We start from the raw sequence: 16,444 nt of genomic DNA on the forward strand, positions 1-16,444 counted from the left end.
TCCATCCCTACCCTCTGCACCCCCAACACTCCCCGAGCTCTTTCAGCAGTTTTTGGCACTTAGTTTTCTTCCTTTGGCTCTTTACATCTTCATAACTTTAAGTTTTAACATGTAATCCTTGCTTCACAGGGTAGCTCCTTTAACTTTTTATTTCCAATGAGAACCATCCCTGCTTGTTTAGTCTCATCATTGCAGCTCCAAGAGCTGCTTGTCACTTCTAGTATTTAACCAGGTTCATTTTTCCACATTTATCTATTTCCAGCAAGATCTGAGCCTGAACATTTATTTGTTTACATGTATCTACAACCCTTCATCTGTTCCCTTTTGACCCACCACAACTGCTATTTCTTTTTCATTCTCTTTGCCACTGCCCTTCTTATTTATTTTTATTATATTTTTCAAGATTTGCATTCTCAGATTACTCCAGGTCAAACCTAATTCTTTTAAATCTGTTGGCAATTTCACACAATCTGCTCTTACATATGTCTTATATATGATGCACACTTCCTCTAAACCCCACATTTATTTAATCTATACTCCACAATCACATTATCATATACACAGTTTTCCCATTGCACATGCCTGTAAAATAAACCTATCATGTTAAAAAAGCTTAACGTATGCTGACCTGCCAAAGAGTCCTTTAACTTGTCTCCTGAACTACTTCTGTTCTCCACATCACTAACCACCTCAGGCCTACAAAAAAAACTGGTTGCCTGATGGTTCCTTGTTACTGTCTTTCCAGATTCCCTGATCCCCCAAATTGCCATGTCCCCTTTGTCCCCTGAGATGGCTATTGCCCCCTATAACTTTCCATTGCTGGGTCCCCTCCCTGAACAGCAGTCCCTTCTTTCCACTAAACCCTTTGCTCCATTATTTGCAGACCAGAGTTCACATTCCCGACTAGATTATGACAAGAGCGATTTTTTTTTCTTATTCTTTTGTGGGATATGGCTGTCACTAGCAGGGCCAGCATTTGTTGCACATACCTAAATGTCACTTGAACTGCTAGGCTATTACTGTTAAATAAGGATCTGGCACATACTGGGTTAATGTGGGACTGAGTACAGTACTGCCCACACAGTGATGTAAGAAGGCACATGACCCAGACATCAGTGTGGTGTTGAGCAGAGACTGGTAAAGACATAAGCATGGAGATAGCTCCTAGCCTGTATCCTTTACTGCACATTTGTAAATAGTTCTACTTGTTAATGAAGACTTACAGCTAACCTATGGAAGACTACAAAGGCTTCTTTAAGTGTTACCATTCTGTAACTAACACCCTCCCGACAATTACAGAGGGGAGTTAAGAGTCAACCGCATTGCTGTGGATCTGGACTCACGTGAAGGCCAGACCAAGGATGGCAGGTTTCCTTCCCTAAAGGGACATTAGTGAATCAGATGGGTTTTTACAACAATTGATGATAGTTGCCATGGTCAGCATTACTGAGACTAGCTTCCAATTCCAGATGTATTAATTGAATTTAAATTCCACTAGCTTCCGTAGTGGGATTTGAACCTATGTCACCAGAGCATTTACCTGGGTCTCTGAATTATTGGTTCTGTGACATTACCCCCACACCATCATCTTCCCACAATTATTTTCACATATTCTGTGTTTTTATTTTCACAGCAAAAGGACAAAAAGCAGTTAAACAACTCAGACCTGTTTCCAGGCACTGCCAGGAATGCAGCTTGTGAAGTAGTGGCTGGGTATGATTTTCTGAAGAACATTGCCCGGGTGAGATGATGAAGCTCCCGTTTGTCAAGTTGCTTTCAATAAAAAGTGGTTCCTCAGCTCAGTGTTGGAGAAGCTCTTTTCCTCTTTAAGCTTTCATCAGGATGGAACCATCATTCTCCATGTTTTATAATCTGTAAGTGTCCATGAGCATGTTATATAATGTGTTGGAGAATATTTTAGAAAACATTTATCTTGTTCAGTTGATAGTGACATCACCTTAACTGCATTAACTTCTCCAAGTTTTCAAGAGCCCACCCTCTTCTTAATGTTAATGGTCCCTTTTCTTCCTGGGATTCTCCTCTGGTTGCTCTCATTACTTGCCAAGTGCACACAAATTTTGTTGAGCCCTTCCTTTTACGTTGTACAAACTGGGAATTAAAGCTGCAATCTTCCATCTTCCTCAATGCTATTCAGAAAATCTAACATGGAAAGTTAGTATTCCTATCTAAATCAAATCATGGAAATTAAACCACAGGAGGCCACACTAAGCTATACCTTAAGCCAATTGCCCACTGGAGAACAAAATACAACTGTCATTCATGACACATGAAATATTTTATCATTGTAGATTGAATGTATTCTAAGATTAATATGAAATACCTAGTCCCAGTGATGTTAGAAAGGAGATTGTAGTTGCTAATAAAATTAACAATTCTTTACAAGAATATTTGACATCACATGTCTTTCATTATTAGTTTGCAACCTTGACTTCATTATAGTAAAGTTACACAAGATTAATGAAATTACATGCAACATTTAACTATATAATTAGAGTTCATCATGGAGTGACATCTTTTAACCAAGGGCTCAACTCATATGAGCTACAATAACTACAATGTAACTTTCTAACTTTCTACAATATAAGGCAATATTTATGCAGGGTAAGCACAAAAATAACTAGAGAAGCATGTGCAGAAAACAAAAATGAATAAAACTGTTGTCCAAAAATTGGCTGGGTTGCGTTTGAAAATCAGAGGGACCTCAGCTATCCCATGGATGCCAAAGGAATTCACGATGCAATTTAAGCCAGGTCTGTAATTAGAACACCTCCCTTATATAAGTTTTACATTTAGTGCAATGGTTTATTACAATTAGCTGTCCTACAATTATTGACACTCAATTTACTATCTACTTGAGTTTAAAGCTTTCCTCCTCCTCTAAAGCAATATTGGGTGCTGGATATCAGAATGCATTAGTGTTCATGGTGCCCAGCATTGCTAAAGCCTGAATGAAGGAAAAATGTCAGATGGCACATTTCCTTCGTTATCATTACAATTGAAAACACTCACCCAAATATATGCATGAATATTCAGCATCTAAGTTTACAAAAGAAAATGCCAGTAGTAGCAGTAACTGATGTGGAGCCGATAATACAATTCCCCGGTTGCCTTCCCTTTCCTGCTTGTCCCAGTATCCCCCAAAACCTTCTGGTATCATATCATTTACAATTTTGAAGCTTTCATTTCTTTTTTGCTTTCAAAATCCCCAGGCTGTTATGGGACCATGCACTCAGAATAAAGCTCTACAATTAGGGCCCCAAATGAGTAGTTAAGTGCATAGTACTGAGTGGACTGTCTTGCACTGTCAATGAACTTGCCTTTAAAATCCAAACAAGAGGGAAATTGTTATCACTCCAAGCAGTATTATGTGATGTTTCAGATAACCATAACCAAGAGAACATGAGGTTCAAATAAGCATAAAGAATGTACTGAGATTCTGCTTCTATTTCTCAGAGAGAGCCATAACATTGCAGGTGCATCGCCCACAGGTTTCCATCCATTAACATTAATGGATAAAACATCATAGGCAAAGCATGCTTGATTTTCTAAGATGTAGTCTGCTGTATGCAGAACTCCACCAATGACCCAGGATCTCAGACAGCACCTTCCTATATTTAATACAACCCATGGAAGTGTGACAGGGCAGTACTCAGCCAAGTTTTTTCACCTGCCAGTGATACCATCCCAATCTCAGGGATGAGGTCATTTAAGGAAGCAGGCAGATACCCATTTCTGGTGAAACAGCAGAAGTTAGAGTAGCACCATGCTGCTCGAAAAAGGAGAACCAGAGGCCTAGATCTTGACAAAGCTGCTTGAGCTTGTTAAAATTTCTAAACTGAATGCCTTGGCCATTCTTCAGCAGCGGTCATGGATCTCAGCTGTATTTGATCTTTCTGGGACCAGGTATAATTCCTGCAGGGCCTATTGGGAGTTCTTCAGGCAAAATCTCCATGGTAACCCCCAGAACCACCTCCAGACAGCCTGTTCAGCGTAACAAGAGTGTAGAAGTACCCACCAAACCTTAACCCTTGGAATGTAATTAGCTGGAAGATGGGTAGCAACCAGATTCCGGCAAAATATTAAATCTTATACGGGGATTGGCTTGTAATTATGCAAAACTGATTTTGAAATTTCTGGATTAGCCTTTTTAGTTAGATTTTACTATAGATTGATGTATAGAAATAAGTGAGCCTTTTTTTTTCCCAATTGTGAAGTGCAGAGATCATGTCAGACAACTACTATTGGATCCAATGTTTCTTTCTTTCAAGGCATGTTTCACTGTTTTGTCTCGCATCCCTGAGTCAGTTGTATAATTTTCTTTGCCTGTTTTCTCAAGGGAAAGACAGCCTCTCTTATTTTTCACGTAAAGATTCCTAACTAATAACAAAAAATTGAAAGACGGAAAGCAGCAGCACAATAGCTGTCTTTCCTTTTGAAGATAAACGAGCCATTATTCATGTACTTTTAAACGCTGTCCATCATTCCAATGAAGTACTTGACAACTGAATAAAGCTCTACAATTAGGGCCCAAGAAAAATGTGTAGTTAAGACTTAAAGTGCATAGTACTGAGTGGACTGTCTTGCACTGTCAATCAACTTGCCCTTAAAATCCAAACAAGAAGGAAATTGTTATCACTCCAAGCAGTATTATGTGATGTCTCAGATAACCATAACCAAGAGAACATGAGGTTCAAATAAGCATAAAGAATGTACTGAGACTCTTCTTCTTTCATTTCTCAGAGAGAGCCACATCCAATAACATAACTGAACTGCAGTTGCCAAGAGTTAGATATTAGCAGTTTTTTAGCTACAGCCCTTTAAATGTTCCCTTAATTCAGAACTCAACACAGAAAAATAATAATGACAGGTCAGCAGGCAATCCTTCTGAGATAGATTGATGGACTGACAGAAAATTTTTCAACCTTGATGTGGAAAGCAGCCATCCAGCAGTTGGTAGGGACACAGAGTGCTGTCAGATTTATGGCTTATTTCCCACCTTCTTATGTGACTGAGGTTAAAATACATCATACTATATCCTAATTGTATTTATACAGTACCACACCAAAATATTTCAAAGCACATCACATAGATACTGAATCACGTCAAATTGCAATGATGAGTCAGTAGGAAAATGTGTATCCTTTGTATCTTTTAGGCATGGGTAGGCATGTACTAAAGATAAATATAATTAAGGTAGCCCAGTCCAACAAGCCACATGGTGTTTTACACCTGTTTGGTCACATAATTTCTCTATGATGGATTTCCAATTGTTAATAAGCTACCTGAAAAGGTGGTTCCCTGGAAAAAAATTATGAGCCAACCATAGAACCTTTGACGCTCAAGGCAAGAACACCATTTCCAGAGGCCTGGGAAGAGTCTGCTAATATCTCCTCTCTCTCTCTCTCTGTTTCTCTCTCTCTCCCTCATGGAATCAGGTATTGCTTGAGAGAAGCTAAAAAGAGAAAAGCGCAAATTCAGCCTCAAATGGATCACTTTCAAAGAGAGTACTTTCCCCTAAAAGGTGAGCAGTTATTGGTTTTCTATGGTTGGAAATACTTCAAAGATTTTTTATCCTTGTTCTCTGGTTCCATGGCTTTATCTTAGTTAACATGTTGCTCCTGGTCTTACCTCTTCCTAGTTACTCTTCTGTTAGCTATGTGTGACTTTCTGGTGTTGCACTTTTGAGTTATCTTAATATTCTTAAATATAACTTTGAACGATCAGCAGCATTAAGCTGATGACACAGATATGCCACTCCATTCTCTCGAAAGGTGCTGCATGACAATATGATTGATTGTCCAGTGCAAATAGAAAATACCAGAACTAGCCAAATAAAACAAGCTTGTACAGTAATAAAAGCAAAATACAGCAGATGCTGGAAATCTGAAATAAAACCAGAAATTGCTGGAAAAGCTCCACAGGTCTGGCAGCATCGTGGAGAGAGTTAACGTTTTGAGTCAAACATGACTCTTCTTCAGAACTGAAGGAAGGTAGAAATGTGATGGGTTTTATGCTGTTGAAAGGGGGGAGGGGTAGGAAGACAAAAGGAAAGCTTTGGCATAGGACGGAGGGTGGGAGAAATTAAATGACAAAGGTGTCATGGAACAAAAGGCAAGTTGGAAACAGTTGTAGTAAAGAGAGAAATCACAATTGGTCCAGAGTGAGTGTAAATGCCAGAATAATGAAGAGCTCTGTCCGAAAGCAAAAACATAAAAAACAAGGTTCAAAGCAGCACATGGCAAAAAACCAGAATCAAACTGAGGAACAGAGTTCATGGTCTGAAATTGTTAAACTCAATGTTGAGTCCAGAAGGCTGTAAAGTACCTAGTCGGAAGTTGAGTTGATGTTCCTCGAGCTTAATTGCGTTGAGCTTCACTGGAACACTGCAGTAGACCGAGGACAGAAATGTGAGTGTGAGAACAAGGTGATAAATTAAAATGGCAATCAAATGGAAGCGTGGGGTCATGCTTGCAGACTGAGAGAAGGAGTTCTGCAAAGCGATCACCCAATATGTGTTTGGTCTCCCTAATGTAAAGGAGATTGCACTGTGAGCAATGAATACAGAATACTGAATTGAAAGAAGTACAAGTAATTTGCTGCTTCACTTGGAAGGTGTGTTTGGGGCCTTGGACAGTGAGGAGAGAGGAGGTAAAAGGTGTTACACCTCCTGCGATTGCATGTGAAGGTGTTTTGGGAAGGGGACAAGATGTTGGGTGATTGAGGAGTAGATCAGGATGTTGCAGAGGGAACAGTTCCTTCAGAATGCTAACAGGGGGAAGATGTGTTTAGTGATGGCATGATGTTGGAGGTGGCAGTAATGGCAGTGGATAATCCTTTGAATGTGGAGGCTGGTGGGGTAGAAAGCGAGGACAACCGGAACCCGATTGCGGTTTTGGGAGGAGGGGAAGTGGTGAGAGCAGAAGTGCAGGAAATAGGTCAGACATGGTTGAGGGCCCTGTCAACCACAGTGAGGGAGTCCTCAGTTGAGGAAAAAGGAAGACAATTCAGAAGCATATGTGTTCGGATATGTCTTCATATTCGACCATTAACCGTTTCTCTCTCCACAGATGCTACAAGACCGAGTGAGTATTTCCAGCATTTCTGTTTTTAAAACAAGCTTGTATGTGTTTTGTCATTAACACATAAGAATATGGAGTGAATCCCATAGTAGGTTACTTCACTTTTGGAACCTATAGCTTCCAACTCAGCCAAAACAATGGATTGACAACATTCTCTGTGTGGTGGTTGCAAAAGATGTTTGTGAATGCACAAAATTATCCTTAGTTCAGCAGTGATTGTTAACTAAATTATCAACGACATCTAACCAAGTTTCTAAACAAGTTCCTTACTTTTTTATTCAATGCTTCTAGAAATGAAATGCTTTATGACAATGCCTGAAATGGAAAGTGTCTCACTTCCAAGCAATAATATCCCTAACATTGACGAGTGCAAAATTTGTGTTTCCTAGTGGATGAATTAATTAAAGAAAAATCTTCATGGGCTGAATTTTACCTTTGGCAGGCGGGCGCCTGATCAGCGGGCCTGGGAGCGGTCGGGAAACGGACCGCCGACTGCGATCGGCCCCCCGACTGCAATTTCACGCTGGCTGGCCAAGTAACGGCCGGCAGCCAGCGTGAAACGCGCACCGAAAAGCTCAGCGCTGGCGGGGTGGGGGGGCGGGAAGAGGGCGGGCAATGATGTTTCCACAGGCACGGGTGAGCGCTGCAAGAAAGCTCCCTGAAGGTAGACAGCTGCCTCGGAGCTACAGACCCGAAAAAGCTGAAATTAAGGCTTTAAAAGCTGAGAAAAAGTGCCCAGGCATCATAAGCAATCACCTGAAAATATAGCTGATAAAAATGCTGTCCACAGAAACTTATTTTTATTTAATTTCATCATGGAAATTTCATCCCACCCTTGGGTGAGGTTTGATGAAAAATACAAAGGTTGCCTGGCTGATTCGCCTGTCCGCCAACTGTAAGGTTGGATGGGCAATGGAAAATCAGAGTCAACTGCGCCGTTAATGGGCTTAATTACCCTCTTAATTGTCGGCGGGCACACTTCCAGCTTTTGCGCGTGCCTGCTGAGCGAAATATCGCACGAGTGCACAATGGCGTCGGGACGTTCGTCTGACATCTTCTCATGTGATTTTACTCCCGATCGGGTCGGGTGTGTGCCCGCCTGCGGGATGTAAAATTCTGCCTCATAACATTTCCTGAATAGTTTCTTGATATTAGCATTATTTTAATGGCTTTTTATTTACGTACACCTACTTTCCAAACTCTGGATGAGACATTTAACAACTTGCCCTGTCTGCCTACTCTGGAGGCTTAGGTAGACGTTAAAGGGCTGATTTTATGAATGCACAGCCCCAGTGCGGAATCTCACCTGCTGGCCATGCATTTCAGTTTTGCACACCACACCTACTGAAGGATATATTGTCCATAGAAGAGATGCACTGCAGATTGTCCAGACTTAGATGGTTATACTATGAAAATAGGATTCATAGACTTGGCACTGGATTTGCATTAGTGGTTCCAAATCTTGCCATCGGGAGGAAATGCAGTCAGGAACCCACACATGCCGTCATTGGGATGCAAAGCATATCTTTTGAGTAGGCGCCCAATTAAGGACAGAGGCCCAAGGCTAGTGAGCTACTAGGAAGCCATCCAGCACTGACAAATCAGCAGCCCCACCATCAGAGGTGGGAGCTGCCGGTGTGGGTAGATGAAAGAGAGAGCACTTCAAGAAAAAGGCAACTGCTGAAGACTTGTTAAAAACTTCAAAAACAAAAAGCGGTCATAGTTGCGTGGATGACATTTTGGGGCACGAATCCCTCTACAGAAGCATATGAGCCGTGACCTCAACACGTTTGTATCTGAAATTTTCAATCAGGGTTTTACAACTGGCAGAAGACCTTGATTTTCATACTCAAGCAGTCTGGTGTCTTTCAGATGGGTAGGCCACTCATCCAAATTGAGTTAGATGGGCTTTAGGTAGGATGCTTCCGTTATCCTTTCCCTCACAATATTGAACTGCCAGACACCCATTTTTCAGTTGCAAATCATTTCCTAAGTTTCACCAAGGAGAGAATTTGTGCTCATCCCCGTGGCGAGTTTGGTGGTGGGGGGCATTTAATCAGGTGGCAGGGTGGTGGGTCGGAATCCCGCCACCTTCCCAGCTTCCACTCCGATTCAGTTCATGGCAGGAAGGCCTGTGGATGACTATCTCATCCCACTTTCAATTGAGGCCCTTAAATGTGCAATTAATGCTCACTTAAGGGCCTCATCCCACTTTTAAAAATTTATTCACGGGATGTGGGCTTCGCTGGCTGGGCCAGCATTTATTGCCCATCCCTAGTAACTCTTGAGAAGGTGGTGGTGAGCTGCCTTCTTGAAACGCTGCAATCCATGTGGTGTAGATACACCCACAGTGCTGTTCCAGGATTTTGACCCAGCAACAGTGAAGGAACAGTGATATATTTCCAAGTCAGGGTGGTGAGCAACTTGGAGGAAAACCTCCAGGTGGTGGTGTTCCCATGTATCTGTTGCCCTTGTCCTTCTAGATGGTTGTGCTTGTGGGTTTGGAAGGTGCTGTCAAAGGAGCCTTGGTGAATTCCTGCAGTGTATCTTGTAGATTGTATACACTGCTGCCACTGTTCGTTGGCGGTGGAGGGTGTGAATGTTTGTGGATGTGGTGCTAATCAAGTGGGCTGCTTATTTCTGGATGGTATCAAGCTTCTTGAGTGTTGTGGGAGCTGTGCTCATCCAGGCAAGTGGGAAGTATTCCGTCACACTCCTGACTTGTGCCTTGTAGATGGTGGACAGTTTTGGGGAGTCAGGAGGCTAGTTATTCATCATACGATTCCTAGCCTCTGACTCTGCTCTTGTAGCTACAATATTTATATGGCTAGTCCTGTTCAGTTCCTGGTCAATGGTAACCCCCAGGATGTTGATAGTGGGGGATTCAGTGATGGTAATGCCATTGAACATCAAGGGACGATGGTTGGATTCTCTCTTGTTGGAGATGGTCATTGCCTGACACTTGCGTGGCGTGAATGTTACTTGCCACTTGTAGCCCAAGCCTGGCTATTGTCCAGGTCTTGCTGCATTTGGACATGGACTGCTTCAGTATCTGAGGAGTCACGAAAGGTGCTGAACATTGTGCAATCATCAGCGAACATCCCCACTTCTGACCTTATGATGGAAGGAAGGTCATTGATGAAGCAGCTGAAGATGACAACACTACCCTAAGGAACTCTTGCAGTGATGTCCTGGAGCTGAGATGACTGACTTCCATCAACCACAACCATCTTCCTTTGTGCTAGCTTTGACTCCAACCAGCGGAGAGTTTTCCCTCTGATTCCCATTGACTCCAGTTTTTCTAGGGCTCCTTGATGCCACACTCAGTCAAATGCAGCCTTGATGTCAATGGCAGTCACTCTCAACTCTGCTGGGTGTCTTGTTCAAATCCACTTGATGCCTGATCGAGTGAGCTGTGATCAGGTGGGGGTGGGGGGGCTGCTGAAAGTCACCCCCTGCCCTTGTTGCCTACCCCCTCAACCCTGGGAGTGTAGGCGGCAGCCACAGCCTCCCTGTTGGCGCTTCTGAAGAGCTGCCAGCCTCTGATTGACTGGCAGCTCTCGGCTCAGCAGACACCCCCAGAATCTTTGATCCTGGGGGAATGTCTACTGCTTGCCTGTTAAGTGGTTGAGCGGCATAAGATGTGGCGGGCTTTCCCAAAAAGAGGCTATGCGGGGCTCTCACCGGATCTCCAGCCAGTGTGCGAGACCACTGTCACTCCCACAAGATTTTTCCCCTCGACATGAAAGAATGGAGACATGACAACTCAACTTATCTCATTCCCAAGAGAATCATCTGCAATAATACCAAGTTGCATTTATATTTTCCCCCTAATGTAGTAAAACATCCCAACACATCTTAGCGTCACCAACAAAATGTAACACTCAGTCTCCTCAAGATATGTTAGGGTAGGTGACAAACAGCTTGGTTAAAGAAGTGGGTTTTAAGGGGCATCTTAAAAGAGGAGAGAAAGGTAGCGAGGCTTAGGGAGGTAATTCCAGAGCTCAAAGTCTAAACAGCTGAAAGCACAACCATCAAGTAAATTTGTGGCATTGCTGGACCAGGAGCCAATCTAGGTGGGCAAGCGTAGTGATGATGGTGAATGGGGCTTAGGACTGAGTTAGGATACAAGTAGCAGCATTTTGAATGATCCCAAGTTTAAGGAGACTGGAAGGCCAGAGGCCGGCCAGGAGAGAGCCCAGGGTGCTGGGGGAAATTATAGCATTCTTACTACCTTTCCAGCTCCTGTTTTGTATTCAAACTGAGTATAAATATGAGTTCTGGTAAAGCAGGAATCAAGAACTGCTGAAGAAACAACTTACAGCAATTCTGCATCTTGTTGCTTCTTCAGAGGAAGTTTGCAAATTGACACACTATCTTTGTGTCCATTTCTTATAATCATCTCTGAAACTCACAACATCTGAAATCTTCTAAAAATCAACTTACAGATATCCTTTGAAATATATAAAAAAAATGCTTTGGAAGCTACAAAGGAAAATCAGTGTTTAAAAGATGAACCCTGCAGTAAATCTACTTCTAGATGCAGAAAGGATAGACTACATCAAAGCATTCAGGTTCATGTTATATTACCATTGTGAAAACATCTGGGTTAAAGTATCAAATACGCCTTGAATCTATTGCATTTGGAGTTCAGAGGTCAAAGGTCAATTATTATATAAAATGTTTTAAAGCCTCTGTAACATTTATAGGGTGAATGGCACTAAATATTCTTACATAATAATATTAAAAGTGAACCAAAGCTATTATATGTTCCAGATTTTCACTCATCTTGTAATGCTAAGCATTATATGAAAAATGTGCAACAATTTGCATTTTTCCTATAGAGCTTCAACAACCCAATAGTTGGCACAATTTTTTTACAGGAAAGATTTCCATCAGTTGTTATATGTAGTGAAATCATTAACAGGTTTCCTACACTCACATTTATGATTTCACTGCAAATAGCACGCAGAGGAAATCTTACCCATTAAAGTGATTTGGTAGAGCATGTTGTTCATTGGATTCCAAAATAGCAACAATGCTGCTGCTGTATTCAACAGTCTGCTTGCCTCTGTGACTCACTGCTTACCAAAGTTACGTAACTAATCATGGAGCGTATTTTTCTATCTCCACTTAAAATAAATAGGCTAAGATTGGCATTAAATAATACCAATGGGAAAATCGGCACCCATATGTTTCCAATCAATACCTTAGCAGAATGAAGTTTATTCTCTTTGGTTCATCACAATTGGAACAAGAGTAACTGTAGTGATTTTTGCCTCCTTGTACTTGTCTTTGAACTCAGCTAGCACCCTTCCTGCATTATAACAGTGACTACACTTTCAATAGTACTTCATTGGCTGTAAAGTACTTTGGAAGACATCCTGAGGCTGTAAAAGATGCTAAATAAATGCAAGGTCATTCTTTCTTTCTATTAACATGACACTAAAAATGAACACTTTGCCTTTGGTGCTAACTTGATATCTTTCTTTTTACTGCATCTCTATCTTTTTTTATTTGGTTAATTATATTAATTACTGTATCATCTTACCTATAACACAAAGCTTTGCCATTCAATTCATTTGCTACTCAGTGTTGAAAATAAGATACTGCTATTTTTTTAAAATTGCTCTCAGGATGTAGGCAAATCTTTAATAGTAGTGAACTTCTTGAGTGTTTCACCCATCCTTACTTGAATCCTGTTGATGGTGGAGGGGTTTTCATAAATCAAGAAGTGAGTCACTTTAGCAGAGTAACTGACCTCTGCCCTGCTCTTACAGCCATGTTACTGATATGGTTGGCAAAATTAAGCTTCTGGTCAATGGTGACCCCAAGAATGTTGAAGGTGGAAGGCTCAGCAATGCTAGTGTTGTTGGTGATCAGGGGAAAATACTGAAAGGAAGGGAGAAAGGCTATAGGCTATATGTAGTCTTGTAACTAGGCTGCTGAGTTGTTTGTTGGGAACCACCTTACATGCCCTAAGTTTTGGGGATTTGCGGCATGGTTTAGATGATTGACAATCTTGCGCCTCATTGGGTGACATTCCTATCAGCAAAAGACATTGAACCAGTGAAAATCAAGAAAACTAACAGGCATACACTACTTGACAGGTACAAGGGTCACTACAGGCACAATGTTTTGCATTATATGGGTTTAGCCATTTTGCTATAACTCAACCATTAATAAAACCTAAGTTAACAAAACCTGTATAATAGGAAGTAGCTTAATACATTCTAATTTTATAATTAAATCGTAATTGTGTTCAGATCAGCATTAAATGGAGCTTTCCAAATTAGCATCCTAATTGGAAGTTAAATACATTAAAATAACTATTAGTGCAATATGAGTTAAATAATTAGCTTGAGCACTGTCATTGCACTAATACTTTAGAGCAACCCCATTCTATATCTGACACTGGTATCTGATAACAGTGCTGAGTGTGTAAATCAGGGTAACTCAATCAGCAGTGCTATTACAAACACCAGTGCCAGTTACTATAGGTTTTCACATTCGTCCTTGAAATCTGTGGAATGCTGCTGCAGATGATATTCACCAAGGCTACTTAAGTGAAGAGGGAAAGCTGGTGGAATCCTATTAAATGTTGAAAAGCACCAGACAACTGGAACTACACCAATGACAAGCATGAAAAATGATAGAGTAAATACTTTAGTCAACTGATCTTTTCAGTTTTACCTTTTACACTATAAAAGATGATATAAAACATATTATATTTCCCTTCTGGATTCAGTTCTCAACAAATGAAATATACTTTCCAGAATAAATACACACAGATCAGAGATGTCTGTGATAGTCTCCATTTCATCATACCTTTGGCTTAGTTGCATATACTAAAATTACCACTGATTCCTGCCTATGTGGGTCTGTGACCTAAATCTCAATTGAGTTGAAATGCTCTATGTGGTGTTAGTAGCATTATTGTAGTTGCATGATATTCCTTTTGTTATCATTTTAACAAAGATGTTAACTCATACTTGTCAGTTTTTCAGTTAGAGAAAGACTTGTATTTATTGACACCTTTCACAAGCTCTGGGTATCCCAAAACACTTTACAGCTAATTCAGTACCTTTGAAGTGTAGCCAATGTTGTAAATGTAGTTGTAAAGCTGACAAAAGAATTTCATACAATGCGTTAACCTGTTTGCTACTAAAAACACAAGATACAATTTCAGCCCAAAAAGTATTGAAGAATGTTGACTCTTCTCTTCCCTTCATAGATGTTGACTCACCTGCACAGCATTTTCAGCATTTATATTTCAAGATTTGCTGTGTTTTTAAAAACTTTTTCTTTACAATTCCTACCTAAATATTTTACAATTTAATACTCTGGTAAAATAATAGTCAGCAATTTTACTAGAAATATTTCTTTGATATATGTATAAAACATGTGGCCTATCGCTTACCTCCACATTTTGAGCAGTTCTATTACTGATAAATCACCTTCTGCATTTAAAGGCTTCTGGTCTTTTGTTTTAAATTTGACATTTTAGTTCCCAAAATCTTTGAAGAATGATGGTTATGCATTAAATGAATTCCTTACAGTCCAGTGCAGTTGTTGAAGTTTGGAGGTTGTTTTGTTGTCATCTACTGAGAAAAATCTTTTCACCCATTTGTCCTACTCCTGCTCTATAGGTTAAATGAAACATTTCCTTTTTACTTGCACACTGTAGCATGAGGAGTTAGGTATTACTTTTAGACATTACCAGTAACACAAAAACGTTACTATTCTGTGATGGTAGGAGATAGTCATGACAAACAGGAAGCCTCAAGAGTTTTAATACATTATTGATATATATAAATATATATATAATAATATAAATATATTCACCAGATGAACAGTAAGATCCACTGAGGCAGGTATTTACAGATCTGGAAGTAGCTCATTGATGAATTGTAGTAATTATGGTTTTATTTAGTGTGTAATTTACCTTTAAGAATAATACTTGTTAGGAAAGATCGCATGATCTGTACTAACCAATAGGAGAGTAGTGTGGGCTACCTCCGCAATCAGTGTAGAGTTAGAGTTGGAGTTGAAAGCACACGTGTAGTTGCTGCTGAGTATATTGTAAATAAACTAAATGTTCCACCCAAGAAGTGTCTGCAGATCAACTTTATCACTAATAGTACAACTCAGCCACCCTACAACATGAGCAATACTCGAACATAATCCACAGATACTTCTATGCCCAATGCTTGTTGAATTCATTCTACTTGGTGAGCAGAAGTTGTGTTTTATCCTGATGGTAGAATTGAAAACCTATTGTGTGTGTGTATTTGCGTGTGTGTGTGAGTGAGAGTGTGAGTATGTGTGTGTGTGTGTGTTCATGTCTGTGTGTTTAGACTTCTTCTGCTAGGATGAGCATGCTGGGATTAGTAGAGTAAAGATGGGAGCTGGTGCATAGACTCCACCCCTCCTTGATCTAAATTTAGTAAGTTCCAGCACAAATGCGCCTTGTGCTATGTGAGATTTCATTCTGCATTTCAATGAAAATGGAAGCAGCATCAAGTATCATCAAAATCAAAGGAAGCCCCAGAAACCAGTCTGAGACCTGAAAAGTAATATAAGTGACCTATAATTGACACCGGTATATATATCCCCAGCAAATAACTTAGTTCACTGTCTGTAATAGCACTGCTGACTGATTTACTCTGACTTCTACAAACAGTAGTGCTATCAGCCATTAGTGTCAGACATAAACAATTGGGATTAAGTGGTTGGAACTAAAAATAGCTCAGCACTATGCTTCAAGATCAGTACACTTGAGAAGAGGCATCTAAAGTCGTGTGTGCTGATTTTCATCTTTAGGTGTAAAACAGTTCTACTCCAGTTTTGCACTGCTTTATGATCCCCCTAAACCTCAGGTGCTAATAACATGAAATTTTCATATCTAACATTATTTGTAAAGCAATTCATAATTCCAAATGCAAGCTCCACCAGCTTTACTTTGGTAGGAAATGAGAGTTGTGAGAAGTCAATTTTAAAGTTAAAATTAAAAGAAAATTAAAGTTGAGCATCAGAAGGAGGAAGTCACAAAAATAGGAAACTTCTGGAGGTTATCAAAAAGCATCTCACCCCATTTGCAATCATGGTTGTCAGGGTTGGGGATTACAAATTGCCAGAACAAGATAAAGGGAAAGGAATCCCTAGATGCAGATATGAATCCGTAGACAAGTGACAGCACAGCCCAGAACTTGATCTCGTCCTTAATGGCAGCTGAAATCATGTACATGCTGAATCACATCTCCATAAGGAGGGCATTCCTCTGTGCTACTCTATTGCATCATGCCATAGTCAGCACTGCATGATGTCTGTAAGAAGGTGCAGTA

General features: G+C 40.5%; 1 long non-coding RNA gene across 2 annotated transcripts in view; it reads right to left on the minus strand.

Annotated features, from left to right (window-relative positions):
- Nucleotides 1-16,444, minus strand: part of LOC144673256 (uncharacterized) — an 81,077-nt gene that overhangs the window by 11,891 nt on the left and 52,742 nt on the right. For both annotated transcript variants that reach the window (XR_013574276.1, XR_013574278.1), the window contains exon 2: nt 1,667-1,872. This is a non-coding gene — a long non-coding RNA (uncharacterized LOC144673256). The remainder of the gene's footprint in view (nt 1-1,666; nt 1,873-16,444) is intronic.

The sequence above is a fragment of the Cetorhinus maximus genome, chromosome 3 (assembly GCF_964194155.1).
Source record: "Cetorhinus maximus chromosome 3, sCetMax3.hap1.1, whole genome shotgun sequence".
Classification (NCBI taxonomy): Eukaryota; Metazoa; Chordata; class Chondrichthyes; order Lamniformes; family Cetorhinidae; genus Cetorhinus; species Cetorhinus maximus.